Source organism: Podarcis vaucheri (genome assembly GCF_965113315.1).
Source record: "Podarcis vaucheri genome assembly, chromosome: 8".
NCBI lineage: Eukaryota > Metazoa > Chordata > Lepidosauria > Squamata > Lacertidae > Podarcis > Podarcis vaucheri.
In genome coordinates, this window is record NC_138766.1 from 88,923,823 (window position 1) to 88,941,720 (window position 17,898).

Genomic DNA, 17,898 nt, shown 5'->3' on the forward strand with positions numbered 1-17,898 from the left:
AATACTCCCTGGGCATGTTAAAACACGACCAAGCTGCAATTCCCGCATCTGCGAGCAGGGAGAATGGGTTGGCTGCATTTGCCAATGCCCAGGGACAGAGCAGCACTCTCTCTGCAGCGCTCTGGCTGCTTTCTCAACAACCTGGCTTGAAGAAGAAGGAATCTGGATCCCCGAAGCCTGGTTTAAATTGAGTTTTGGGATCGATGACGCCAGCGCTAGCTTGTGTATGAATGAGCTATTGTCAATGTACTGAAAAAGCAAAACCTAAAATAGAAAATGCATTTAACGAGCTACGTGCTATCAAATCCTAACCCCACAGGAAAGCCTTCTCTATCAATTGTTAATTGTGCAAATGAACCAGGACAGGTCCCCTTTGTAAAAACAGAACAAAACAAACAAGGATACACACACACACACACACACACTGTGTGTGTGTGTGTGTGTGTGTGTGTATGTAGATATGGAGTCCTGCAAAGTGGCATAGCTATGTTGCAAAGCTAAACATGCCAGTGGTGGGTGGGGCCACAGGCAAAAGTAGGTGGAGCCACTGATATCAGTCAGTCAGTTTTATTGCACATAGCCAAAGGCTGCCGCAATGTACACGGAATCATTCAGCAATTAAAAGAAAATCTGCTGGATTAATACAAAAAACTTAAAACATTTATATTATCAAGACATTACCTACTCTAAACAGAGCTATAAAAGTACCTTAATATACAGGTTAAGACATTAAACAATAAAATTTATAGGCTAGAATCATCACATGGCCACTAATATATTAAAAAATAATATTAATTAATACAATGTGCAATTATTTTCGGAGTTTGGTAAAGATAGAATATATATTGATGTAGATAGGGTCAAATAAATTCATCTCCTTTACAGTTGGTGGCTATCTTGGCTATATAATATGCTCTAATTTTCCTAGCGGCAGTTGCAATGAGCCACTGATATGAACTTTGCCTTTTGTACAGTAGGCTTTCCCCACCATCACTGCCTGGCTCTCCATCCTCTTCTCAAGCAAGCCAGAGCCATTATCAGAATTCAAGGGCACATTCCAGGCAGGCAAAAACCACTCCAGCACGGCTGGTGTCATGATCCTTGCAACACGGCTGGGTTTGTGTTTAGCCTGGCAGGCCCAGGTGCAGGAGGAGGAAGAAACAGAGGGGTGGTGGTGTTAAACAGTGGGAACCAGGGTTGGAGGAGTGGGGTCTCCCCATAGTGCCTCGACTTCAGATGCTTTGTAAGTGGGAGCAAGGATATCAGCTCTTTTCCCTGGAGCAGAGAGCCTCAGTGGAGGCTGGGGAGGGCTGCGGACACGTGACAGCAGACTGACCAGAAGCCTAATCAGGAAAGTGCAATAGAGCCAGGCCTCTGTGGATGGCAATGTGTTTGCAGTCCTGACATACCCACAAAAACAAGCAAGTTTTGCGAGTGAGCAGGCCATGCCTTGTCCCCAAAATCTTGGTGGGCGAGGCGTGGAAACTTGTTGGGATATCTTCATTCTCTCTCTTTTTTTAAAAAAAATATATTTTTATTGGAAATTTTATTTACAACATAACATAAACCCCCCACACCCCAATACAGAAATCTACCCTCATTAAACGTGAACATAATATACAATGAGCATAACATACAACAATACAAACAACCAAATAAAAGACTTCCTTTATCCTGTATTTGGCCTCCTTATTTACTTCTTATAAGCTGTTTCCTTTATGAATAATTATTAAGATTTTTCTAATTATAACTTAAATATCCGCAAAGTCTCCTGCAGACATTAATCGAAACAAGTCCAGGTATGTATTTTAGGGCACTGTTTTGTGAAGTATTCTCTGCATTTTCCCCATGCTTTTTGAAACTCTTGTCTAGTGTGATCTCTAATTGCCTCTGTTAATCTAGCCAGTTCAATATACTCTAACAGTTTGTCTTGCCATTCCCTTTTTGTTGGCAGTTTCTTTCCCCCCAGTTTTTAGCAATTAGGATCCTTGCCGCTCCTGTGGCATAGAGGAATATTTTCTGATCTTCTCTTGCTATACCTGTGTCGGTTATCCCTAGTAGAAAAGCTTCTGTATTTTTCATAAAGTTATATATATATATTTTAAGCTCGTCATATACTATGTTCCAGAAGCTTTTGATTGGGACGTGTTTGTTCTGAATTCCTTGCCTGCTCCCTGAACTCTTGAATCACAGCTCCTGAACTCTATGTCTGCTGCTGAGCCTGTACTAAAGGTAAAGGGACCCCTGACCATTAGCTCCAGTCGTGGCCGACTCTGGGGTTGTGGCACTCATCTCGCTTTATTGGCTGAGGGAGCCGGCGTACAGCTTCCCGGGTCATGTGGCCAGCATGACTAAGCCACTTCTGGCGAACCAGAGCAGTGCACGGAAACGCTGTTTACCTTCCCGCCGGAGCGGTACTTATTTATCTACTTGCACTTTGACGTGCTTTTGAACTGCTAGGTTGGCAGGAGCAGGGACCGAGCAACGGGAGCTCACCCGGTTGCGGGGATTCGAACCACCAACCTTCTGATCGGCAAGTCCTATGCTCTGTGGTTTAACCCACAGCACCACCCGTGTCCCTGAGCCTGTAGTATTGTCTAAATACAGATCTCTTGCTTACATGTATGAGCCTTTGTCTTGGGACAATTGGTAAGGAATGTGGCTCAATGTGTGTCTAGCTTGGGGAGAGTCCTGAAAGCCAGACAGAGAAACCTGGAGAGCTGCCATTGGTCCATAGGTCCCTCTTTCCCAGTTTCATAGAATGATCGAATTATAGAGTTGGAAGGGAGCCCTGGGGTCATCCAACCCAACCCCCTGCAATGTAGGAATTCATTTATTTACTGCATTTACATACTACCTTTCCTACAAGGAACATAAGGTGTGGCAGTCATGATTCTCTTCTTTCCTGTTTTATCCTCACAACAACCCTCTGAGGTAGGTTAGGCTGAGAGGCTGTGGCTGGTCCATGGTCACCCAGTGAATTTCGTGGCTGAGAGGGGATTTGAACCCTGGTCTCCCAGGTCCTAAGGGACATGGGTGGCGCTGTGGGTTAAACCACAGAGCCTAGGACTTGCCAATCAGAAGGTTGCGGTTTGAATCCCCGCAACGGGGTGAGCTCCCATTCCTCGGTCTCTGCTCCTGCCAACCTAGCAGTTCGAAAGCATACCAGTGCAAGTAGATAAATAGGTACCACTCCAGCAGGAAGGTAAACGGTGTTTCCATGCGCTGCTCTGGTTTGCCAGAAGCGGCTTAGTCATGCTGGCCACATGACCCGGAAGCTGTACGCCGGCTCCCTTGGCCAATAAAGTGAGATGAGTGCCGCAACCCTAGAGTCGGCCACGACTGGACCTAATGGTCAGGGGTCCCTTTACCTTTACCTCCCAGGTCCTAGTCTGACACTCTAACCACTATACCACACTGGCTCTCTGGCCAGCCCTGCCCTAAAGCAGATCCTTAGTCTGTAATAGCTTTCAGATGTTTTCCCTCCAGATGCATTTATTCCTTTTTGAACCTTGTGCATATTCTGACTGCTGTCCACGAAGCACCCTTAACCTTCCTCAACTCGCCCTGCCTTTCCCTCCAGTGTCCTTGTGGTTCGCTGCTGGAGCCCGACACAAATATCACTGCAGCTGCAAAGAGAAAAAGAAAATCAGAATTAGTTCCTCTATGGGAGCTGGGGCTTAATCCTATAATCAGCTGAGAAATTTTCATCCTTTGTGCTGCCATGGTGACAGTTCGAAGCTTAACCATTTTGGTGCTAATTAGCAAGCCTCATCTGGGTACCTCTCCGTTGCTTGAAAACAGGCCTGCGACTTGCAGAGAAGTCACAGGGCATTTGGTTGAGGGGTGCTTCTTGGTGCAGTGTCAAAAGGGATCTCTCTCTGTTCATTGTTTTAGCACCAGAGTTTCTAAGCAAAAAAAAATAAATGCATATTTAAAAATACAGTCATACCTCGGGTTACAGGCGCTTCAGGTTGCGTTTTTTCAGGTTGCAGACTGCTGAAACACGGAAGTACTGGAATGGGTTACTTCTGGGTTTCGGTGGTTGTGCATGCGCAGAAGCGCTATATCGCGCTTTGCGCATGCACAGAAGTGCCAAATCGCAACTCATGTGTACACAGACATGCAGACACAGGTTGCGAACGCTGCTGGTTGCGAACGTGCATCCCGCCCGGATCGTTTTCACAACCGAAGCGTCCATTGTATTTGAACCCTGGTCTCCCAGGTCCTAAGGGACGTGGGTGGCACTGTGGGTTAAACCACAGAGCCTAGGACTTGCTGATCAGAAGGTCGGCGGTTCGAATTCCCGCGATGGGGTGAGCTCCCTTTGCTCGGTCCCAGCTCCTGCCAACCTATTGTTCTGAGTTGGGGGGAGGCTAGTAAGGGTAAAGGGACCCCTGACCATTAGGTCCAGTCGTGACCGACTCTAGGGTTGCGGCGCTCATCTTGCTTTATTGGCCGAGGGAGCCAGCATACAGCTTCCGGGTCATGTGGCCAGCATGACTAAGCCGCTTCTGGCCAACCAGAGCAGCTCATGGAAACGCTGTTTACCTTCCCGCCAGAGTGGTACATATTTATCTACTTGCACTTTGACGTGCTTTCAAACTGCTAGGTTGGCAGGAGCAGGGACCGAGCAATGGAAGCTCACCCTGTCGCGGGGATTCGAACTGCCGACCTTCTGATTGGCAAGTCCTAGGCTCTGTGGTTTAACCCACAGCGCCACCCGCGTCCCTTACAGACTGCAGGAAGAGACCCATAATTCCTGGTTACCCTCCAGTTTCTCATTTTGGAGCTGTCCTTGGTACTGCAACCACCAGCCTTCCTTGCTGCCTCTACATCAGTGTTTCCCAACCTTTTTTGGGCAAAGGCACACTTGTTTGATGAAAAAAATCTCGCGGCACACCACCATTACAGCCCCGTGACGTCAGCGCGCAGCGTCACGCCAGGAGGGACGCACGAAAGTGAAAGTTTTCAATTTTTCCCCTCCCCCTTGCAGGGGAACCTCCAAGCTTTGGGGGGAGGGGAGGAGGCAGCAAAGTGAGGGACTGAGGGACCCTAACCCTAACCCTAACCCTAACCGATCACCTGGGAAAGCATGTGAACGAGGAGCCCCCGTGTCCTGCTCCCGGCAGCGGACGGCACAAAGCGAGGAGGCCTGGACAAGGCAGCACGCTCCCCGCTCTCGCTGCATCGGGGCTTTTCTCCTCCAGGCCGCTTTCGAAGTCCCCTTCTCCGCTCCCAAGAGCCGGAGCCGCCTCTTCCAGGCCCTGTCCGAGCCCCGACTTGTGGCCTCACTTCGAGGAGCGCCTGTTGCTGGGGACGGGGCTGCATCCCCCTCAGCCGCCGCCTCGCTTCCTTCCAGGAGACCCGACGGCTCCCCCTCTCCCGCTCGCCCTCCTGCGCCCGCAGCAGACCGAGACCTCCCCGTCCCCGCCCGGCTCGGCCCTACCTGGGCGCCTCCAAGCCCGGCCGGCTCCGCGTCGCGCTCCACGCCGGGCGCTGCAGCAGGGGCGCACGGCGGCCCGGCTGAGCGCGCCCCGGAGCCATTGCGCCGTCGCTCACGAGTCCCTCCGAGAGCCCTCGGGACTGACTCCGGAGTCGCGAGGCGTCGCGTCGCCCAGGGAAGGGGCGGCTTCCCACAAGTCCTCCAGGAAGCAAACGCCCTCGCCCGCCTCCCTCCAGGCAACATCTCGCGGCACACCAGGCAACATCTCACGGCACACTTGTGTGCCGCGGAACACCGGTTGGGAAACACTGCTCTACATCCTCCCTCTGGGAACCTAATATTGTACTCTCTGCATCAGTTTCTCAAAGGGCCATTAACTACAACAGGTGAATGTGGTCCCTTATATGGGAGAATAAAGGGATGCAATCAGACACACCCCTGGGGCAGAGCCTAAACCCTCCCCGCCCCCTGCTGATGCCAGCCATTGAGAACCCAGCCTGCTCCGTCTATTTGCATAGCCCCGCCTCTTCCCCTGTGCTGCTCCACCCGGGCTCTGGTTTTTGGTCACACTTTGATGTGACAGTGCGTCGGAAGAGAAGACTGGGAACTGGCTTTGACGGAGGCTAGCTGACTACTATACAAATCTGGCAACCAGATGTTGAGATAATAATAATAATAATAATAATAATTTATTATTTATACCCCGCCCATCTGGCTGGGCCTCCCCAGCCACTCTGGGCGGCTTCCATAAAAACCAAAAATACAATAAAATATCACACGTTAAAAACTTCCCTGAACAGGGCTGCCTTAAGATGTCTCCTGAATGTCAGGTAGTTGTTTATCGCCTTGACATCTGCTGGAAGGGTGTTCCACAGGGCGGGCGCCACTACCGAGAAGGCCCTCTGCCTGGTTCCCTGTAGCTTTGCTTCTCGCAATGAGGGAACCGCCAGAAGGCCCTCGGCGCTGGACCTCAGCGTCCGGGCAGAATGATGGGGGTGGAGATGCACACCTGACCCCCTAAAAGCTCACCTATGTTGGTGCAGACGCTGATCATTCCTGACCAAAGCAATGCAGTGACGGGGAAGCCAATGACGAAGGGCTATGCTCCTCCAGGGGCAACCCTGAATTCATTTATCCATTTATATACCGCTTAATCGCCAAGGTGTCTTCTAAACAAGTTTACAAGTATAAAACCAATTGCAATAAATATTAAAAATACACAATTAAAATATGCAAGGAAACAGTTCCATTGCAAGATTGTGATAAGCCATTCATGTTTAAAATATACAATGAAAGAGCCTGTTAAAGCAGCACAGCTATTAAAAGAATTGAAACAGCAATTGAAACAGGAAGCTCAAGTCAGGAGATCAGGGGAATACTTGATCAGGGGCAACTTCTGCCACATGTATGGGGTGAGCAGGGCAGGAGCTCTCTAGTAGGCTCATTCCAGCCATGCAAAACATCAGAGGTTTCTATATGTATTACCTCTCCCCTCCCCCACCTGCCTAGGCAAGCATCATGTCAGAGAAATTTCCCTTGTGGATTCTACTACTCCAAACTCCTAATTAGTGAGACTTTATTCTGCAATGCATTACCGGAATGAGTACAAGAGTCCGTAAGAGCATTTCCAATAGCACACACCCTGTGCAGGAAGTATATACTCAATTGTCAAGGGCGTTTCCCCACCAGAGGAATGCACACGGCAGATAGTTAAGTATTTATTGTCAGAGATAACGCTTGCAGTCGTTTCTGTGGCTCTGGATATTGATGCACACCGATCTAGCGTCCAGGCAGCTATTCCCAGGTCTGTGATCTATGGAGCAGCTGCAGCAACAGGCGACCACTCCCCCTCCAGCAGTTTGTGTACCTTCTACCAATAGGGATGCACACATGCAGGCTGAGACTACGCCTGCATGGAAGTTGCCTCTGCTCTTCCCACTTCAGCTCTCTCCTGGTCCCGGGAGACAGTGGTGCAGGAGAGGGTGGGGAAACACCCAGTCCTTCCCTTGCCTGGCCTTCTCTTCCTCCAGCTCTGAAGCTTCTCCTTCCTCTGATTCTTGCCTCCTGGCTGGTACAGGGCCCCACAAACCACTGCCCCCCTATCGTGAGTCAGACACCAGCCCCACTTCCCCAAATGCATACTCATCATCCATTACCAGTGCCGGATTTAAAAGGTAAAGGGACCCCTGACCATTAGGTCCAGTTGTGGCCAACTCTGGGGTTGTGGTGCTCATCTCACTTTATTGGCCAAGGGAGCCAGCATACAGCTTACATATAAACTAAACAAGCTATAACTTAGGGCCCCACTCTCTTGGGCCCCCCAAAAATAATTTAAAGGAAAAAAATACTGGATGTACATTTCCAAAATACAGATTTTTAAAAAATTGAAATCTACATAGAGCAACAGTGGCAAATGGCTTTAGATACAGTGGTGCCCCGCAAGACGAATGCCTCGCAAGACGAAAAACTCGCTAGATGAAAGGGTTTTCCATTTTTGCGTTGCTTCGCTAGACGAATTTCCCTATGGGCTTGCTTCGCAAAACGAAAACGTCTTGTGCTTTTTTTAAAAAGCCGCTTGAAGAGGCGCAGTTGCGACGGACCGTGCTTCGCAAGACGAAAAACATCGCAAGACGAAAAGACTCGCGGAACGAATATAGCATATATTCAACACAAAAAACAGTGATGATTTGTTGTTGACAAAGGACAGCGGGACAAATAAAGGGTCCCATTACCTTCAGTAGCTGAGGGCCTCATCAAACCTAAATCTGGCCCTGTCCATTACACTTCCCAATTTACCTCTGGCTACTCCCACCTCTGAGAGGCACCCACAGAAAAGGTTCTCCCTGAGAGAACATTGGGCTGGAAAATGTCCCCCACCCTTGCCTTATAGAAAGAACAACCAATATTTGTGGATGAACATCCTTCCAAAACACAACTTGTGCAACTGCGGTGGATAGACATCAGCGGGCGCCTTGTGAACAGGATCAAGAAATGGGAGCAAAAAGGAAAGTTATTTCACTGTACAATCAGGTCAGGAATGGTGAACTTCAGGCTCAGGGGCCAAAAGTTGCCCTCTGCGCTGTGATCTATGGTGCAGCTGCAGCAACAGGCGACCTCTCCTCCTCCAGCAGTTAATGTGCCTTATGCTTCAGACTGAGATACTCAGCATTCACCATCCATGCCATCTTGGGGAAAATGGATGTCCTGGTTTATATTGATGCATCACTATTTCTTTCTCTTGCTATTGATTTTTTGTATGCTTTGGATATGGTAATATTCAACACCCTGTGACGGCACTTTTCTGTTTGTAGTAATACTAATGTTGTTGTTGAGTTGTTTAGTCGTGTCCGACTCTTCGTGACCCCATGGACCAAAGCACGCCAGGCACTCCTGTCTTCCACTGCCTCCCGCAGTTTGGTCAAACTCATGCTGGTAGCTTCGAGAACACTGTCCCACCATATCGTCCTCTGTCATCCCCTTCTCCTAGTGCCCTCCATCTTTCCCAACATCAGGGTCTTTTCCAGGGAGTCTTCTCTTCCAATGAGGTGGCCAAAGTATTGGAGCCTCAGCTTCAGGATCTGTCCTTCCAGTGAGCACTCAATGCTGATTTCAAAAGCATCAATTCTTCAGCGATCAGCCTTCTTTATGGTCCAGCTCTCACTTCCATACATCACTACTGGGAATACTAATACTAATACAGTGGTACCTCGGGTTACATACGCTTCAGGTTACAGACGCTTCAGGTTACAGACTCCGCTAACCCAGAAATAGTACCTCAGGTTAAGAACTTTGCTTCAGGATGAGAACAGAAATCGCATGGTGGTGGTACAGCAGCAGCGGGAGGCCCCATTAGCTAAAGTGGTGCTTCAGGTTAAGAACAGTTTCAGGTTAAGAACGGACCTCCAGAATGAATTAAGTATGTAACCAGAGGTACCACTGTACTAATACAAATGCTAACAATGCTAATAATAATGCTAATGTTAATGCTAATAATAATAATAATATGAAGCAGCAGCAACTGAACTTTAAACACACATACACAAGTTGTCACACTTAAGTATTTGAGGAGGGGGTGAGGGAGGCATGTGACATAGGGAAAATCTTTAGGGGCAAACAGAGAGGACTAGAGACCCACATTTGACCCTGGGGGCCTGAGGTTCCCAACCCCGATGCAAAGGCAACATTATCACGAGCAGCAGAGCTAGGATTGGAATCGCTCAAACTGCCATTATGACTCATTGACAGCAATGCGTTGTGTTGACAGCTCACTCAACTGTCTTGCTGTTGCCCTGCAGTGAAGGGGGGGGGGGAGGGAAAGCACACAAACACACACCCTTGTGTTTGTTTAATGGTTTTAAAAAGAGTAATTATTCCCGGCCCAAGAGTTCATTGTTTGTTTTTGTTTTCGCATGTGCGTCTTTCCCCCCCAAACTTGCTCCAAACCAGTTTTGCTTGGCACATCCCAGTGAGGAAAACAAAAGAACCCATTTATCTGGGCGCAGCAATGTTAAATATAGCTCCTGCCACAGTGGAAGCCTGAAGCCTGAGTTCACCCCACAACTGCACGATGCCTCGAAAAACCCCAGGCCTTCAAAATGACAACAAGCGGTGTTTCTGTTCAGAGAGCCTGGGATCTCCTAGATGTTTGGGGTTTATGTCAGAGCAGATTTCGGTGTGAAAGGAGATGGGTGGATGACCCAGACACACTGCCTCATGTGCATTACGGGGCACATGTGAGAGCGGGCGCTCATCCACGTGGTGCAATGCTTGGCTGGGATGACGTGCCCCAGATTACTGTTGTGTTGAGCGCTGTTGCATTTGCAAGCCCCCAGAAGAGGCTGCCATGAGAACAGGAATGCAAGGGAAGATGGGCCTTTGTGCCCATCTAGCAGCCTGTCAGAGAGTGAGCTGGAAGTATATCACACCGTTCAAAGTTGGAGCTAACTCGTTATTAGCCAAAACACCATCTTCACAGACTTGGCTGAGTGCCCAGGCCAATGAGCACAGTAGGTCTGGCCCCATGAATCAGTCGCTGAGACTGAAAGTCCCCACCACCCCACAGCTGTCTATGTCCTCTCCTCTCCAGGGCTTCCACCAAGCATTTGCAGACGATGTTTGTGTGCAGCCAACCTTTCCCCTGTCCTTTTCACGCCTCTTCTGGTTCTGGGAGACAAGCAGGGTGGGTGTGATGGCCTGGGATTCAGACTCAGATCCTGAACCTGAGGAATCCCAGCCTGCACAGGAGTCCCCGCCTCCAAAACCAGCTGAGCCGGGGCAGGGGCTTGAACCTGAAGGGCTCTCACCTGTGCCGGATCCTCAGGTGCAGGCACCAGCTGAGTCTGCTCTGGCTCCGGAGGTGATGGAGGACCCATTGCCTGCAGGTGCTCCACTCTCAGCTCCGTCAGGGGAAACTCAGGTTGCCTCTGGGTCCAGTAACCCTCCAGCCTCTCCTGAGCTGCAGAGGCTCAGGGCAGAGAGGTGGAGGGAACTAGGTTCCCGCAGAAGGAGTGCTCGCCTCCAGGCCAGGAGAGGCGAGTCATCTGTGGACTGGGGCCGCCCTATGCCTCGGGGCAGATAAAAGCCGGCCAGCCCCAGTCCCAAGTTGCAGGAGCAACGTTGTTGGTAGTCAGTTCCTGCCTGCACCCTGTCCTGCTGGAGCTCCTGACCTCACCTGAATCCCTGCCTTGGACCCAGCTTCAGCTTTGACGGCCGGCCTCAATACTGCTCCCTTGACCTCGGACTGGACTCGGACCTCGCCTCACGGAAACCCACGGGACCAGCACAGTGGGGAGGGGAGCTTATTGCAGTACAATGGGGAGGCATTCATGATTATTCATCAGCCAGACTCATCTCTGTCTCTTGACCTCCCTCATCCCCCTCATCTGCTTCCACTTCTGCCTCTGATTCTGGACTTCTCCGCCACAGACTCTCCCTGCTCACTAAACCCTGTTATCTCTTCAGCTTCCTCCTCCTCCCTGTCTTCTTCCTCTTCTCCCTCTGACCACTCACCATCGTCCTCCCACCACCAGTCCCTGGGCTCTGAGCCTTCATCCCTTGGTGGTTCCTCAACTGGTTTCTCTCACCATTCCTCTATATTCAACCAGTCCAGGACAGCCAGACTCTCTTACTGTTTGCAATCTCTTCAGACAAGAGCCAGGAGAGTCCCCCCCCCAATTTTTTTCATTGCTTTCGCACATTTATCACAAAATGACATAACAAAGAAACACAAAACACACAACCAAGAAAAACACATTATGCAAAAAGAAATTATTTCTTCCAATACCTAATTTTCACAACATTGACAAGTGACTTCCTCGAATCCCCTCTAACTGAATTTCATTATAGAACATTTAGTAGTAGTAAACACTAAGGACTGGAAGATTAATAAAGGAGAAGAGATTAGTAAATGAAAGGAGTTAATATTATTAGAAATATGAATTTGGAGAACTGTTATAAAGAGGCAGGATGGTTTAGGCGTGCAGAGACATCACCTTGTCGACAAAGGTCCATATAGTTAAAGCTATGGTTTTCCCAGTAGTGATGTATGGAAGTGAGAGCTGGACCATAAAGAAGGCTGATCGCCGAAGAATTGATGCTTTCGAATTATGGTGCTGGAGGAGACTTTTGAGAGTCCCATGGACTGCAAGAACCTATCCATTCTGAAGGAAATCAGCCCTGAGTGCTCACTGGAAGGACAGATCCTGAAGGTGAGGCTCCAAGACTTTGACCACCTCATGAGAAGAGAAGACTCCCTGGAAAAGCCCCTCATGCTGGGAGAGATTGAGGGCACAAGGAGAAGGGGACGACAGAGGACAAGATGGTGGGACAGTGTTCTCGAAGCGACCAGCATGAGTTTGACCAAACTGTGGGAGCCAGTGGAAGACAGGAGTGTCTGGCGTGCTCTGGTCCAGGGGGTCACGAAGAGTCGGACATGACTAAACGACTAAACAACAACAACCTAGGGTTGCCATCTTTGGTTGGGCAAAATAAGGGACAGGTTGGGCAAAATATGGGACATGTCAGCAGAGGAGAAGAAAGCGAGGCAGAAATAAGGGACAATCATCCCTTTTTATAAGGGACAAGTGGCAACTCTATGCCTCACAGCTCATCTAGGTCTGGTTTCCATCCTCCTTTATCCCAGCAAACCTCCTGCCAAAAATCCAGGCCTCTTGTAAAACAACACTTTCCCCTGTCACCTCACACCCTTCCCTGTCACCCTGGCAACCCCTGTTTTGCACAGACCTGAGAACCTTATTTAATGTGTTAGATGTCAGGCCATTGTTTCATAATGGCTTGCAATCAACCACCCCGACTAGGCTGGTTTGAAAAGGACAAGGATTCCTTGTCCGGCACAGTTTTGTAGCTTGTACTTTACCTTCCTATCCCAAATATTAGCTCTATTTTTTGGCCCAGTATACCTGAGCGTCTCCACCCCATCGTTCAGCCCGGACACTGAGGTCCAGCGCTGAGGGCCTTCTGGTGGTTCCCTCACTGCGAGAAGCAAAGCTACAGGGAACCAGGCAGAGGGCCTTCTCGGTGGTGGCACCCGCCCTGTGGAACACCCTCCCACCAGATGTCAAAGAGATAAGATGTGAAAGAGGGAAGTTTTTAATGTGTGACATTATTATAATAAATAATAAACAATTATTATTCATTAATTGATTTGGATTTTTTTTGGGGGGGGGTTCCTTCCCCCAAACTTATAACAAGATGAATTAATACTACTACTACTAATTAGTAGAATTAATACTACTACTACTAATCTGGGACACAGGTGGCGCTGTGGGTTAAACCACAGAGCCTTGGACTTGCCGATCAGAAGGTCAGTGGTTCGAATCCCTGCGACGGGGTGAGCTCCCGTTGCTCGGTCCCTGCTCCTGCCAACTTAGCAGTTTGAAAGCACATCAAAGTGCAAGTAGATAAATAGGTACCGCTCCAGTGGGAAGGTAAACGGTGTTTCCGTGGGCTGCTCTGGTTCGCCAGAAGCGGCTTAGTCATGCTGGCCACATGACCCGGAAGCTGTACGCCGGCTCCCTCGGCCAATAAAGCGAGATGAGCGCCGCAACCCAAGAGACAGTCACGACTGGACCTAATGGTCAGGGGTCCCTTTACCTTACTACTACTAATATTTATACCCTGCCCGTCTGGCTCCTTCTGATAATGATGATGATCATAGAGAGGAAAATAAACCACTTGGTGGCCTCATACATAGCTGTGTGGTTGAGCAGCAGTCATATTTGAATGCATTTATTTACGCAGGCTGGGGCCTCTTCCTAGGGCGCCTCAGTCGTCACTCATCCAGCTTCTGAATGATTCTCTTGTTGGGCTTTTCCCGAAGGCTCCAGCACAACTTTCTAATGCTTGTTCGACCAGATAATTTGACAAGCCTTCAAGAAGTGGCTTCCCTTCTCAGCCAGCACTGGGTCTGAACATTTCCAAAAGGAGAGAGTTCCCTCTCCACCCGCCCCAATCTCGTCCAAGGCTGTGTGGCCCTGAGAGTCAGAGGCGTTGTCCCGAGATAAGGGACACCCATCGTTCCATCCCTTTGATTGATAGCAGAGGACTCAAGGTGGTGGGAAAAGGAGCAAAATTGCTTTGAGCTCTGGCATTCCTGTGGGTTGACATGAAAGATGGAGAATATGTCTGCTCATATTCCACAACAAAGGGCATCATTTAGGAAACGCGGCGGAGAATGTTGGTGCCTGGAACTGGGACCCCCGACTTAAACTCCCCCATGCTGTCTGCAAAGATTCCTTCCAATTTTTAAAATTGAGGGTGGTGTTTTTTTAAAGGGGATTTTGTTGCTGTTGAAGGGAGTGGACTGTTTTCTTTTTTTTGGTTTTCCAATTTTTTGGGGTGGCCTGTTCCATCATGTGGTTTGTGTATAGCTATGTTGCCTTTGGGTGGGTGGGTGCATTTGCAAGCGAGCACCACTCGTTTTTCCTGTGAAATCAGTCTTTTGTGATCCCCGTGGCAGTTTCTTAGATTTCCAGATGTTTCCCTGTACCTAAAATACTCAGGGATCCCTGACTTAGGAGAACGTATATTTCAGGTCAGCTGACTTGTCATTTGTCTTGAGTAATTATTGCAATTATCAACAAGATGTCTGTGCCAAAGGCACAACTCCGTTTAAAAGGGGGTGGGGGGGAAAATAACAACAACAAGAAGTGATTGCTTGACCTGTGTTGATAACATTTGCCGTAGTTGTTAAGGGATGAAATTAAACCAAAACAAGTGCTCTTAAAATAGATTGCTTTGAAACAACGGTTTAACCTTGACTGTACACACACAGACACACAAGTATGCCTTTGAAAATGCCATGAATCTCCCATTCCTCTTGCTACAATCTCTTTGCCCTTGTCCAAAGTAAGAAATGGGCATTTTCCTGCCTCCCAGAAAACAACCCCCCCCCCTGCATCGCTGATGTGGTCCAAATAATACGTTTGGCACCAGCTGGGCTGCAGGAGTTGTTGAAAGGAGGCATACAAGTTGCTCTCTAAACATCTTAGGGACTCAGCTTCAGATTTGTGTAGGGTTTACTCCTTAGGGCAGGGGTCAGCAAACTTTTTAAGCAGGGGGCGGTCCACTGTCCCTCAGAACTTGTGGGGGGCTGGACTATATTTTGGAAAAAAACCAAAACACAAATGAATTCCTATGCCCCACAAATAACCCAGAGATGCATTTTAAATAAAAGCACACATTCTACTCATGTAAAAACACGCTGATTCCTGGACTGTCCGCGGGCCGCATTTAGAAGGCGATTGGGCCGGATCTGGCCCCTTGGCTTTAGGTTGCCTACCCCTGCCTTAGGCTTTTCTTCTCCCGAAGATATCCTGCAAGGCAGTGGAGGTTTAGGATCAGAGTTTTCTTTCTGCTAGATGGGCTACCATCCCAGGCTGACCCGGACACAGGTCCAGCACAGAGGGCCTTCTGGCGGTTCCCTCCCTGCGAGAAGCCAGGTTACAGGGAATCAGGCAGAGGGCCTTCTCGGTGGTGGCACCTGCCCTGTGGAACGCCCTCCCACCAGATGTCAAAGAGAACAACTACCAGACTTTTCGAAGACATCTGAAGGCAGCCCTGTTTAGGGAAGTTTTTAAGGTTTGACACATTACTGTATTTTAATATTTTGTTGGAAGCCGCCCAGAGTGGCTGGGGAAGCCCAGCCAGATGGGTTGGGTAAAATAATAAATTATTATTATTATTATTATTATTATTATTATTATTATTATTAATCTGGGAAGGTAGAGGAGAAAATAAGGCACCTTCTCTGGAAAGTGGGGCAAAACATTACAGTGGTACCTTGGGTTACATACGCTTCAGGTTACATACACTTCAGGTTACAGACTCCGCTAACCCAGAAATAGTGCTTCAGGTTAAGAACTTTGCTTCAGGATGAGAACAGAAATCGTGCTCCGGCGGTGCAGCGGCAGCATGAGGCCCCATTAGCTAAAGCAGTGCTTCAGGTTAAGAACAGTTTCAGGTTAAGAACAGACCTCCGGAACGAATTAAGTACTTAACCTGAGGTACCACTGCACATTCATGGCCCAAACGACACCATCTGCAACTTTGCAGGGATGGTGAAATTGAAAGAACTATTTCGGCTCAGCTATTAAACCAAAACTCTTGTTGCCCTTATTATTACCCCTTCAGCTCTCCCTGCGTATCAAAGGCTATTATTAAGGCACCATCCGCCTTTTCTTGGGAGTGAAAGTCCCCCGTAGGCCTCAAGAGCTTTCCGAGGGCAGCCAGCACAATCCAACCAGGCAGTAAATTTCTTGCAGATGCTGGTGCAACAGATCCCGATATAATCTGATGTTTCATAAATGTCTTAAGAGATTAAAGCATCGTCCGCTGTCCAGCTCTCTGGGAAGAGTCACGTCCCCGCAGAACAAACTCTTGGCAACGATCTTACGTAAGAGGCAGGAGGCGATAGCTAAAGGTCTCCTCTGTGCATCCTTACAAGGGCAATTACATAATCGCAGGCCTTCATCTCTCAGAGGCGATCCTTTTCATTAAACAAAATGGCCCAGAGAAATGGAGCTCACATACATCCAATCTGGAAACAGGCCAGAAAGGGAAGATAACAATCAAATAAGGAAAAGTTTAACCCTGAAGCGTAAAACGACTCTAAAATTCTAATTCGTACCAGTTTTTTGGGTTTTTTTTAATGTCCTACCCACTGAGAGCCCTTTCCTCTTCCATTTGTCTTCCAAGGAATAATAATAATAATAATAATAATAATAATAATAATAATAATAATAATAATTTATACCCCGCCCATCTGGCTGGACTTCCCCAGCCACTCTGGAACTTATATTTAGGGAATATTTGTGTTTAGGGAAGCTTTTGATGTTTTATTGTGTTTTTAATATTCTGTTGCGAGCCGCTCAGAGTGGCTGGGGGAACCCAGTCAGATGGGCAGGGTATAAATAATATATTATTATTATTATTATTATTATTATTATTATTATTATTATTAACAAAAGTTATTTTAAACATCTTCTTCAGTTATTATTAAACATATTCTTCACTTATTGGAGCTTGTTCTATACATTTTTGCCATTTTTTCAGGAGTAATATACCATCGATATATCAATTTCATATAATTCTCCTAGTTATACAATCGGTAAATTTTAAATTCACTTTCCACTGACACCTCCTTCTTTTGCCATAACCAAAACAGCTACTTGGGCTTCCTCTTCTCTTTACGTAACAGGGTTGAGCCCTGATGACTTTCATTGTCTTATTAAAATTCATCGGTCAAAGCCGATCTTCTTTTTACAGATGCTCTTTTTCCTCCTCCGTGTTTCATGCCATCTTTGCAAACTATGAGGAAGCAGAATTGTTTTTCACCATAGCTATGTGCAAACTTGCACATCAGGAAGCGATCACAGGAGACTCTGGGGTGAGTTGCATAACGGGAGGCGTAGATTTGGTAAACAGAGTTACAAGATGGCGGCTGGTGGCTTATCAAACCTAGTTCATTGCCAAATAATAATAATAATAATAATAATAATAATAATAATAATAATAATAATAATAATAATAATTTATTTTTTATACCCCGCCCATCTGGCTGAGTTTCCCCAACCACTCTGGGCGGCTCCCAATCAAATGTTAAAAACAGTACAACATTAAATATTAAAAACTTCCCTGAACAGGGCTGCCTTCAGATGTCTTTTAAAGATAGGATAGCTGCTTATTTCCTTCACATCTGGTGGGAGGGCATTCTACAGGGTGGGTGCCACTACCGAGAAGGCCCTCTGTCTGGTTCCCTGTTACCTTGCTTCTCGCAATGAGGGAACCGCCAGAAGGCCCTCGGCGCTGGATCTCAGTGTCCAGGCTGAATGATGGGGGTGGAGACGCTACTTCAGGTATACTGAGCTTCAGGTATACTGAGTCTCATAGAAAACATGCAAAACTCCCAGGAAAAATCTCCTCAGAGCAATCGC